Below are 10,816 nucleotides of genomic sequence, written 5' to 3' on the forward strand. Positions count from 1 at the left end.
AGCTATTAAAGAAAATTCATGTAAATAAAGCTCCGGGGCCTGACGGTATCCACCCACGAGTACTTAAGGAGCTAAGTGGGGAAATAAGTGAACCTCTGTATTTAAAGGGACTCTATAGTCAACATATAAAAGCAAGAAAGACAGGTCCCCCAGCCTTCCTTCTTGCTTTTATATGAACTTTCATTGATTAAAAATAATTTTCGGAGCGTTTTTATATTAAAAACTTACCTCCGTTCCAGCGCCGAGCTCTCAGCCATGCCACGCCCCCTTTTTCGTCCAAATGACGAAATCGCGGGGCCCAATAGGACGCTTCTCAGAGAGAAGCGTCATCGCGATGTGGTGCGCATGCGCGGCTTCGCGCTGCACCAATCGCTTTCTTCTATATTTAAAAAGGGTTCAAAATCCTTGCCTGGAAATTATAGACCTCTCAGCTTAACTTCTGTGACTGGGAAATTATTTGAACGGCTATTAAGGGATAATATTCAGGAATTCATTGGGAAGAACTGTGTTATTAGCAATAATCAGCATGGTTTTATGAAACATAGGTCATGTCAAACTAACCTAATTGCATTCTACGAAGAAGTAAGTAGAAATATAGATCAGGGTGTTGCAGTGGATGTGATCTACTTGGATTTTGCCAAGGCATTTGATACGGTTCCTCACAATAGGTTAGTCTTCAAACTAAAAGAAATTGGTCTAGATGAATATTCTTGTTCTTGGGTAGAACATTGGCTTAAGGATAGAGTACAACGAGTTGTCATAAATGGTAAATTTTCAAGCTGGACAAAAGTGCTAAGTGGTGTCCCTCAGGGTTCTGTTTTGGGACCGCTTCTATTTAACATATTTATAAATTTTCCTGAAATGGGCATTGAAAGCCGTGTATCAGTGTTTGCAGATGACACAAAACTTTGTAAAGTAATAAAATGTGAGCAGGATATTACCTTGCTGCAGAGGGATTTGGATAGATTGGGGGACTGGGCACTAAAATGGCAGATGAAATTTAATGTAGAAAAATGCAAAGTTATGCACTTCGGGGTTAAAAATGCACAAGCAATTTACACCCTAAATGGTAGTGAACTAGGGATAACCACACACGAGAAGGATTTGGGAATTGTTATAGACAATAAATTAGGTAGCAATATGCAATGTCAATCTGCCGTTGCTAAGGCCAGTAAGGTTTTGTCATGTATAAATAGGGGCATAAATTCTCGAGATGAAAATATAATTTTGCCTCTTTATAAATCGCTGGTAAGACCTTGAATATGCTGTGCAATTTTTGGCACCTGTTCTAAAGAAAGATATCATGGCACTAGAAAAAGTGCAGAGACGAGCTACAAAATTGATAAAAGGAATGGAGCATTTAAGTTATGAAGAAAGGTTAAAAAATGTAAATCTCTTTAGTTTGGAAAAACGGCGCCTGAGAGGGGATATGATAACATTATACAAATATATTCGGGGCCAGTACAAACCATTATCTGGAAATCTATTCATAAACAGGGCTATACATAGGACACGAGGTCACACATTTAGGCTTGAAGAAAGGAGATTTCATCTAAGGCAAAGAAAAGTTTTTTTTACAGTGAGAGCAATAAGGATATGGAATTCTTTGCCTGAAGAGGTGGTTTTGTCAGAGTCTATACAGATGTTTAAACTGCAATTGGATAAATACTTGCAAAAACATAACATACAGGGATATCATTTCTAATTAGTGGGGTAATAGCTGCTTGATCCAAGGAGACATCTGACTGCTATTTTGGGGTCAAGAAGGAATTTTTTCCTAGTTTGTTGCAAAATTGGATGCGCTTCAGACTGGGTTTTTTTGCCTTCTTTTGGATCAACAGCAAAAGCATATGTGAGGAAGGCTGTACTTGATGGACACAAGTCTCTTTTCAGCTATGTAACTATGTAACTATGTAACAAGATCCAGCGCACTCTCCTATCTACTAAACAGCAATTGTCATAGATAAAGTTAAAATTTCTATATCAAGGGGGCGGGGCCCTACTAGCAAGCTGGCCAGACGTGCTCCTGCCAGCACAAACTTTGAAGCAACTAAACCCACATAAAACAGTGACAGAAGGTCCAGAAACTACCTTGACAAGCATCTTAAACGACAGGGATACAGAAGATCCCAAACTATTTACTCTTGACAGAGTATATTACCTTCTGGCCTTGCGGCCTACCAGGATTGCGGGCCCAATGGCTAGGAGAGGTAGCCGACCTCCTGCTTAAGACCACGCATCTTAAGGAACAGCCACAGACATCCCGTTACCCCCCCGCCCCTGGACCGGCGGGGGTTATCCCGGTCCCCACCGGGCACACTACTAGCCTGCGATGCTCAAAAGAGTCCCAGACCGCGTGGCGAATCAAAGATGGCCACCACACGGAGGCCTTCACAGCAGCAAGCAAACCCAGACAGCCTGAAATGGGCAAGAGGCTTCAAAGCCAGATTTGAAATGCTATGCCGAGATTTCTGGACACGCATAGCCAACAGATCCAGTACTCCCACCTCACCTACCCAACTCCACCACAGAAAGCAGAGGCCTGCCACGACAGCTCCGACCCGCTCGAACCCACAGCAAGGCAAAGCTACAAAAACACCTGCGGGGAAACCTGTCACTCTGTCAAAAGAGGGAATACAGAGGCGAGTACCTCAGACACTGCCATGCCGTCGACAGCCAGGGCATCCAGCAATGTACAACAGGCATACGCATAGGAACGGCAAAAGAGGTCCTCACACCCAATGCTGACGACCTCATGTGCCTCCAGCCCAGCGTGATGCGGTGACACAGGCCGTGGAGAGACCCGCGCAGAGCCAGCAAACACCTAAATATTTCAGATGACCTACTTTACGATCTCGCAGCAGTTGCTCTGTGGGGCACACTGGAGGAGGCCGGGTCCGTGCTCGCAAGCAGCAAGGTGGTCTAGCACTTACTCGGCAATGCCGAACACGAGCACCCAGAGACTCTGGCAAGGCAGATAATGAACACTCTTCTTGGCTGTGGGGACATTACTTGTCGGGCAGAGGCTGAACTGACAGCACGCTGCTACCTATCAGCCACAAGGACTACCAGTGGTATTTTTTCCTTTTTCTTATGTTTTTGCTTATGTTTTTTAGCACCCAGTGGCACAATAACAGTATTGTTTAGCATAACAACTCAGTATGTCTTTACTAGCTATTAGCCTTGTGCATTTCCTCATGCTTTACTTACCTTATTACCTTAATATGATTAGCAACATGCCTATGTATATGCAAAGCTCAGCCACTGTCCCTCAACAGTAACTCCAGACGTATACTGGTCTTTAGGGAGTATAGGGACCCCCACCAGGCGACATGAGGCAGGGTCCAAAGCACGGAAGCGCAGGGGGAGACAGGGTGAACCCTCCGAACCCCACCCGCAAGAAGAGTACACGCCTGAACAGGCCGGCTCCAAACCCAATAACCTTGAAGGCCACTCACGGCCCGCACAAAACAACTGAAACACAAGAGACACTCAAGACACAACTCCAAAGGCGGCCTTACAGATGTGCCGAGACCCGGCCTAAACTCCAGTGGGGCCCAGACCGGACGAGAGGACAACAGAAGGGAAAGCATAACATGGCTGCCATGAAACTTCCATACCGGGAAGGCAAAGACAGGCGACCACACCAAACAATGCGCAACACAGCCAAGACCCTGCGCTGCCTTCCGGGTGAATCTACTCTCTACAGGGGCGCCCTGCCTCACCACACGACCGGAATACAGACCTCGGAGCACACGATCAGCACAGTCCACATTGCGACAGGGTTGCTGCCCGGCGAACTAAACCGGCACAGGGCCCATCCACAACCAACGAGGGAAGAGACCCTGCAGCGCTCTGGGCCTACCAGCCAATCCTCCAGAGCTGGTGTTGGCTGATCGAGGTGGACTGACCCAGAGACAATCTGCGGCCCTGCAGGCCCCACAGCAAAGACATTGCAGGATCCCACAGCACAATATGTCTCACAGTATGGCCCTGACAAAGCGCAGCAGAGACTTTTCGTCCCATATAGTAGCAGTGGAGCAAGCAATACAACATTCTAACCACAGGCAACTAGCTTGTTAACCATAGATCACATAGCAGTTACTTACCCAATGCAATTGTACTCTCATGCATATTAGTATTGCCTTTAACAATGTGTAGACTCTACTAACTGCTTTCAAATGTTACGCCTATTGACCCACTCGAGATTCTCTAGGCGTCCTACCCTAGATTTCATGTAGGGCATCTTTCTGCTTAGAGAGACTAGAAACATGACTACACAACGTAGGCTGACTCTAGCAATGTTAACTGCTGTTTGGCGTTCTTTAGTTTAACCTTTATATGCATTATTTTATTTCGTTACTGCTAACACAACTGTATAGGCTTCTTTAACCCCTTAAGGACCAAACTTCTGTAATAAAAGGGAATCATGACATGTCACACATGTCGTGTGTCCTTAAGGGGTTAAGCTGTTTACATTTTTACATAGTCATAGACATATCCATGCCAGAGAAGTGCCACCAGCCATAATACTAAACGCATGCCTCGCTGACTGATGTGCCGTTTTCTAATGTCATACTGCTAAAGGAGTACAAATCTAGACTCCCGTCGAAAATGTGCATCGGTATAGCCTATAGGCCATCACTGATCAGCTTAAAGTTAGACGACAAATCATGGCTGGGGCTACCTGCTCCAACACCTATGTCACGACGTACTTGTGCTAGATTACTGTTAAAACTTTGTTTTAAACACATTTGTTGATTGGTACACAGCAGTGAAATGTTGAACTAATATATATAGTTGTGCCTGCAATCACATCCACAGACAAACATAGCAAGTAAACTTCAGACGGGCCTAACCTAATAATCATTATGTGTTACACACTCCTAAACTACAGCATGCAACTCGCTAACACATATACGCTAGTAATGAGTAACTGTTATCCTGTTAATTTTATTATTACCTAACATTCTACGGACGTTCTCATGCACAAGCCATGCTCTCCTCCTATGTCTCTTCCCTACCTATTTCTCCATGACATGTGCATTATGCTACCATATTCAAAACCAAACGTGAATCTAAACTACAGTTCTAGAGATTATATAAATATTATAAAAATGTGCCTGTAAATCAAATGCCATAACATGTAATACTAATGTTCACCTATTCTACCGGATGTCGCTGTTGTGGCACACGCCGGCTGTTTGTTCATCCCGTGCACAACCAAAATAAAGAATAAAAAAAAAAAAATTGTTATTAGTAAGTCACCTATTTTTTTTTTCAATATTACCCTGCCCTGTCCTCCCACCCTCTCCCCTAAATTAAAGTGTCCCTCTTAACGGAGCACTATAGGGTCAGGAACACAGACATGTATTCCTGACCCTGTAGGGTTAAAACCACCATCTAGCCACCCTGTCCCCCTTATGCCTCCCTAAATATAGTCAAATCTTACTTGTATTCAAGTCTGGAGCTGCATGCTTTGTCCATGTTTAATTTAGAACTGCCTGCTGACATCATCAGAAGTGGTAGCCTGATCCAATCGTAATGCTTCACCATAGGATTTGCTGAGACTAATAAAGAGGCAGATCAGGGGCAGAGCCAGCACAATTCAAACACAGCCCTGGCCAATCAGCATCTCCTCATAGAGATGAATTGAATCAATGAATCTCTATGAGGAAAGCTCAGTGTCTGCACGCAGAGGGAGGAGATACTGAATGTTTGGATGCATTTTAGGCAGCCATGACCCAGGAAGGATCTCTAACAGCCATCTGAGGAGTGGCCAGTGAAGTTATCACTAGGCTGTAATGTAAACACTGCATTTTCTCTGAAAAAACTGTGTTTACAGCAAAACGCCTGAAGGTAATGATTCTACTCACCAGAACAAATTCAATATGCTGTAGTTGTTCTGGTGACTATAGTGTCCCTTTAATTCCATTAGAAATGTTGGGAGGTATGGTGTATACTTTTCTCCTAAAACACTACTTTTCTCCTAAAAATGTTATGTTATAGTTAAACCTATTGAGGAAGCCCAACCGGCGATAAGCAGGAGGAACCTCTATTCTACTGACATCTCAGAAATCATGGTTCATCAGGCCTGGCAACATCTCCAATTTTTAAGCAATTTATTTATTTGTCCACTTTAATTGCACCTTTGCATATCAGTCTTTTGTTTTCAGCTGACAGAACTGGGACCTTGGGACCTGGTGTGCACTTCTGCCAATATGGTTTATTGACTTCAAGGTAAAAAAAAACCCGATATTAATCTATGTGGGGGCGGGGCCGGACCGCCGAGCCGGCCGGTCGCATGCAGGACCAGCTCCGGCAGCCAAACACTAACAAAAGGCTTATTTGAGCGAAATATGGCACAAAACCTGCCGGCAATGGTGGCCCTCGCTGGGCAGAGAGCCCTGGGGTCCAGGGTGAGGCTGGCCCTACAGGCTACAGTCCCCTGGAGGAAGACACCTACCCGACTTACTCAAGGCCTACTCCAGAGGCGAGCGGGACGGAGGGCCGCTGCCCTGCCGCTTACTGCCCGGGGCTTGAAGTCGGACCCGTGAGGGTACCGGCCCCGTTCCCCCCCTTATGGACCGGGGGGGTGATCCCGGTCTACAACCTTGATGACCAATCTACTAAGCCTGTACCTCGAATCTCCCGCCTGTGCTGCAGACCGCATGTCGGGCCTAAGATGGCCGCCAAACTACCAACATATGAAAGCCCTGAAACGCAAAGAAACAGAAAACACTCTAACGCTGAATTGGGCCTGAGGGGGCTCCCCACGACCAATATGGCGGATACGGGAGGCAACCTTAAAATGGCGGCGCAACCAGAACAAAGCTACACTACTGCCGAGCGACTGTCCAGAAAAGCAACGGGGACCCTCACCACAACGTAGCTACCAACTTACCCACATACAGACGGGGATTCCCAGCTCCTGCGGCAACGGGCAGGCTGGACTTGCCACCCGGTCCATCAAGAGGCCAGGCTGCTACTCATGCCGACCTACACGACAACACAGCAACCCGACCACATCCGGCTGAGAACCGCACAACGGAATCTCATAAGGGGAGAGCACTCACACATCTTACCAGTGACCATGATGGACTCATTGCTGCTGTGCCGCACACCCTGCAGATCGAGGGCTGGACAAGCAAGAACTGCCACAGCATGAAGTGCCAAAGGGACTCTCTCTCAAGGTCTGAGCTGCACTCAGTGGGAGCAGCTCCTATCACTTTTCAGCAGCTACAGGATGCCAGTCTAATTTTGTATAGCTAAATGTGCCTTATGACAAAGTTACGCTGCTTCCTAATTACAAATCTATTTTAATTCTTATGACCTCTCTGTGGACAAACATTACTAGCCTGTGTACTAATATACTCCCTGAGAAACAAAGAGAAGAGTCTGCGCTCAATAACAGAAAAAGCAGCAACCCTAATTAGGGAATCCCACAAAACCCTAAAAACAGACTGGAGATGAAAAAACGGGGGGAAAGGGCTGCGCTAAAAGGTAAGATACAGTTAAATACAGTGTATACCAGACCAAATGGTCACAATCCAATAGTAACGGAAAATGTAAGTCTCTTGAACCAGGTGAAAAAATATCTATGAAAAAATATATCTTTGAAGGAAGTCTTTGCAGATAGTAAAAAATATACAATGAAAAAATTAAAAAAATAAGATAAAAATGAATAAAAAATAGTCTCACTGATATAGCTTGGTGGGATATCTGTACAGTCCTCAGGAGTTGATCCGTCCGGGTAGTAGGATAATCCGTATATGTGGAGACAAAATGGGAGACACGACAAACTGCCAATAGTGAAGAATTGCGGCTCCAAGGATAAAATGAGAAAATAATAAGATAATACACTCACATTTGTAGGAGCTTTGGACCAGCTCTAGACTTATAGGCGTTGCAGCGGTATGATCCCCGCTACCAGGATATACTGGAGAAAAACGTCTGTCAATCCAACCTTGGTACTCCGGAATGTATAGAAAACAACAATAGTGCTCTCAATAGGTAGGGTATGTAAAGTAACAGTAAATAAAATATACTTACAAATATAGAGCAGGAAATACTGCTCTATTAATAGGGCGCTGGTGGAATAATCCCCACCTGGGATTTCTTTGGTTCAGGATCCGAGTATGAGAGGTAAAAATAGTAGTGGTTGTAGAATAAAATAATAATAAATAATAATATGTATATAAAAATAAATATAAAAAATATATATATAAAAAAAAAAAAAGAGAGAAATTGTATTATAAAAATGCCAGGAATAATAAAATAGTTTATCAAATAAAAAAGGAGTTGGTCCTATATAAAAGGTAACCAAAATCACTTTTATTATTAAAATACACAATTTAAGTTACTATTAACCATCAGTACACTCAGACAAATGCTATGCTTGAATATGTCTACTGATTACATTAACATACATTAACATGCATAGAATCATATTTTAACCTGCCATACTATGCATACTTATGCAGTATAGTTTAAGCAACTACTAATCTATATAAAAATGTGCAAAATATTCTACATGCCAACCAACTGTCGAATGTTTGTTTGTATGCTTGTCAAAGCTGTTGGGGCATGACGAGCCCACTTGTTATTTTTTTCATGCACACAAAAATAAAGAATTAAATAAAAATAATCTATGTGATGCAATTGTGAAAAAAATGAAAAGTTGTACAAAAACAAGCAGCACCTGTAAAATGCAATAGCCCATGACACTACACTTATAAAAAATAAAAAAATATTTTAAAGTGTGCTGTGTCTTTAAGACATAAAAGCTTTTAAAGTTGTGACTTTTCAATCAATAAATTCTTAAATGCAATATATAAATCTAAAGTGCAGTTAAAGAGCACTTAGAAAACTCCTATACAGTACTAACAATAATCTGCGCAAATAAGTTAAATAAAGTGCAACCTCCGATATTGTGCAACACTTCCATATTGCACTAAAAGATCAAAACACTTACATGAAATGCAGTGTGTCTTGTTCCAATTCACTTAATAAAATATAATCCAAGGAAATATGAAAGAGAATTACAGATAGGGTAATACTGTAAAATAATATTTAAATGAAAATGAGTACACTGCGGAGCCCGCTCTAACCGAGATCGCTCTCTTGCATACACTATGTAGGACCAGGGTGGTCAAAGGTCGGATGGTAGCAGGTACAGTTTTACATTTTATTGAATGCAAAAATAAAATTTCAACATGCAAAGAAGATCAACTTAACATATACTCCTTCCCAATTATGATAGTGAAGTCCCTCTGTGAGACATCGCTGAACACAAATATGAGTGTTTTTGTGTGAAAAACAAATATGAATACTAACTGCAGCCAGGGGTTGGTACTAAGTGGCTACTAAAAAGACTGGACAAATTGTATGCCACGATAGGGATAATTTTCATTACTGGACTGTCATATGGTCTCAGTGGCAACATAGGCCCAGCAAACCAATCTGGCAAATTTCAAAGTGTAAAAACTGAAATGGGCAAGCTCTTTATTTGACCCTGTAACTTTCCAAAACCCCATGAAACCTGCACATGGGGGGCATCATTGTACTTGTGGGACAACACAGCATACAAACAGTGCTATGACATTCACAGTTAAAATGTCATGCAGACCTTGGAAAATCACATTTCTAAATTTCTCACACTGTTTTTATTTTATTCATATTAAAATATGTTTATATATATATATATATATATATATATATATATATATATATATATATTTACATTCTTTATTTTGGTTTGGTACATACCACAACAGTTTGTTATGCTTAGTGATTTATGTTATTAAACATAAAGTAAAGATAGAAAAGCACTAGTTACATATGAAACATGTGAGGGCTTACAAGTACCACTCTCAATACTATTGGTCAAAGTAAAATCATAGGAGTTCAACTGAAAATTACAAGATTAAAGCAGTAAGAAAACTAATAGGTTAGTTTAGTTGTTTTTCAGGTGGTTTGGTTAGTCCATATATTGGCCATAAATGTTTTAGGTGCCTACTGAGCCCCCATGCCACTCCACTGCAACTGGGGAGCCCTCTGTTTCCAGAGTCCTATGTGGGATCCTGCAGCCGCAGGGACTGTGCCTCTGTCTCAAGCCGGGGCCCTCGGGGGCCGTCCCAGCCTGTTGCACTGGGAGAGATAGTGTCGGCATTTGGAGACCTTTCAGAAACTCTGTGTGGTCTTCGGAGGCCGACAGAATGTGCACTGCATCACCTCGTGGTACCAACAGGGTTCTCGATATCCTCCTTGGTCTCGCAGGATCCTAGTGATAGGTGTGAACTAGCGCCGGTCGAGGAGGACCGAGAAAGGTAAGTAATCATATATGGAGATCTTGCTGTTGGCAACCACCAGGCTTGGTTGCTGTCTGGATCGAGCCATAATGGTTGGTTTTACAGAAATGTCTCGTGTGACAGCTATAATGTCCCATGGTGCATCCACAGGTGCTGTTGGAGCCTTCCGGATTCTGAAAGCCGACACGAAGGGTGGCATTTCACTGTCTGTCTTAACCCCAAGTGCTTCCATTACTTCGTGGGCGAAGCTCAACAAGGCTTCTTGGCTTATGGTTTATGGAGCCCCGCGTACCCTGATATTCTTCCGGCGGTGTTGCCTTGCACCTCCAGGGATGCCACTGTACGGTAGAGGTGCTGCACTTGTCGGGTGAGTGAATCCATTCTAGACCGTGTGTTGTCCAATTTTTGTTTACGCTACTCTTCCCTGGACTCGACAGCCCCTATGCAGCGATTCAGACAGCCGATCTCCGTCTGCACTCTTGCGAGGTCTGCTTTCCAGACCTCCC

This window comes from Pelobates fuscus, chromosome 11, assembly GCF_036172605.1.
Source record: "Pelobates fuscus isolate aPelFus1 chromosome 11, aPelFus1.pri, whole genome shotgun sequence".
Lineage (NCBI taxonomy): Eukaryota > Metazoa > Chordata > Amphibia > Anura > Pelobatidae > Pelobates > Pelobates fuscus.